Here is a 1951-nt window from a genome sequence, read left to right as displayed (position 1 = left end):
TGTTTGTTACAAAACATGATCACACAAATATAAATCAAATCCCACTACTAGTAGCGAATAAGTTCAATCAATGCTTGATTCATTAAGATGTCAGTGCATCAGACGTCGTTTATATGCATTACTATCCTAGCTTTTTGAAATTGATCCCAGATTATAGTCACTAAGTTTGGAATATAAAGGTCATGAGAAAAAGCATACAAACATAATCTTGCTCTGGCGGTATGGCTGCTTATACATCCTGGCTCGTGTTTCGTATTGTCATCTTTATTCTTGTTATGTTTACGATCTTCATCGAAGTGAGATAATTTTTTTAACGTGACTTGTCTTGTAACCGAGTTAATTGTTCATTTCTGTCTAGGTTTACTACAATCAAATATAAATAAACAAGTTTGTCACTTATTTCTTATTTAATTGTTTATGAAACTAATCATAAAAGTAGATCTAGGATAGGATGGAAACTGCTTCAGTTACTACCTTATGTCAGGCTAAATTCACTTACCATACACAAAAAAATTAATGTCTTAATCTCCAAACTCGGAGCCAATAACAAGAACATGCAGGGGAGAGGCTATTCATAGTCATATATGTAGAAATAAAAGCAACAGGAACCAACTTAAAAAAAAAAAAAAGATTTCAAGTTTTTAGTTTCAACACTTCCGAGCTCTTAAATTGATTCCACATCTTGATCACATAGATATGAAGGGGTCCTGATCTGATGAGTTACTGTGCCTTCCATTGCTTTGATTTCCCTCTTCATCGTCACTAAGCATTATCACATCTGCGTAGAGATTTGGTCAAAGAACAATAGAACATATATGGTTTTAGTATTTTTAAAGCCAAAAGCACAATCAGTCAGTGACGACACACAACATATAAAAAGAAAAACACTTGAATCACCTTCTTTTGCGTCCAGCTTAGGTTTTTTTACAGGTCTTGCACTACCTGAAGCCTCACCACCACCCTTCATCTCAGTGATATCATCATCATCAACAGACATTATGAATTTGATATCCTTTTCGACGGTCTGTAGCATCTTCTGCATTTCACCAAACTTGTTGTGCAATCTCTTCCTTCCTCTGCAATTCTCGTCCTTGCTTTTCCACAATATCATCAACAGTGAAACCATGCGTTTTCTCTAGAAGCTCAATCGTTTGGGTTAGACTCTCGTTCTCTAACACCAGACGCTCATTCTTGTCTGTCAAAGTCTTGTACTCAGCAATTGAAACAGTTTCGGACGACTTGTTGTTCCTCTTCTCCGATTGGTTCCAACGACTAGACATTGTTGTCTTCAATCACTTCAAGCTTAACCTAGATTAACACAAAAACACAAATCACAAAAAATGGCTGGAAATTTAAAGACGCTCTACATCTATCTATCTACAAAACCCTAAAGCTCAGATCTTTTGTTGACCAAACTAAAATGGTAGAGACAGCTCACACAAGATTTGGTCTTCCTAAAACGGATTCCTATCATTTTGTCCTAAACCCACACCGGAATTACAAAACAGAGAAAAAAGGATCTTTCCAGAGAAAAGCTTACTCGGAAGAGTAAAGCGTCCATCTTTTTCTCAGTTACAGAGAGAGAGGAGAGCTCGGAGCCGATGATAGAGAGACTAAGCGACAAAGATGGAATTGAGTCCTAGATAACACACAAGAGCGGGGAAATGCGAAACGAGTGTTAATTAGAGTGTGTAATTAATTAGTATTATCCACTAAAATCATATTTAGAGTAATCTTCACCACTCATTATTAGCCAAGCGGACCCATTGGTTTGATGTGGTTGAGCGGTACTCTAACGATAACAACAAGACTTTCAAGTGAGCTTTTTCCACCAGCTCTTGTAACTTCTTTGATTCCTGTTATATTGTCCCTTTTGTAGTTAAATTCGGGGAAGCTTTTGAATTCAGCATTAAGTTTGTGAAAGAGAGTAGTTTAGTAAACCTTTTTGGTG

At 36.6% G+C, this 1951-nt stretch overlaps 1 long non-coding RNA gene across 1 annotated transcript; it reads right to left on the bottom strand.

Annotated features, from left to right (window-relative positions):
* On the bottom strand, window positions 467-1675 carry LOC104722631. The gene is made up of 3 exons (XR_757226.1): window positions 1541-1675; window positions 898-1308; window positions 467-778 (listed from the first exon to the last, which is right to left on the bottom strand). It is a non-coding gene; the product is annotated as an uncharacterized LOC104722631 (long non-coding RNA).

The sequence above is a fragment of the Camelina sativa genome, chromosome 11 (genome assembly GCF_000633955.1).
Source record: "Camelina sativa cultivar DH55 chromosome 11, Cs, whole genome shotgun sequence".
Taxonomy (NCBI): Eukaryota; Viridiplantae; Streptophyta; class Magnoliopsida; order Brassicales; family Brassicaceae; genus Camelina; species Camelina sativa.
The sequence above is the reverse complement of the archived record's forward strand: the minus strand, read 5'-3'. Positions and strand labels throughout refer to the sequence as shown.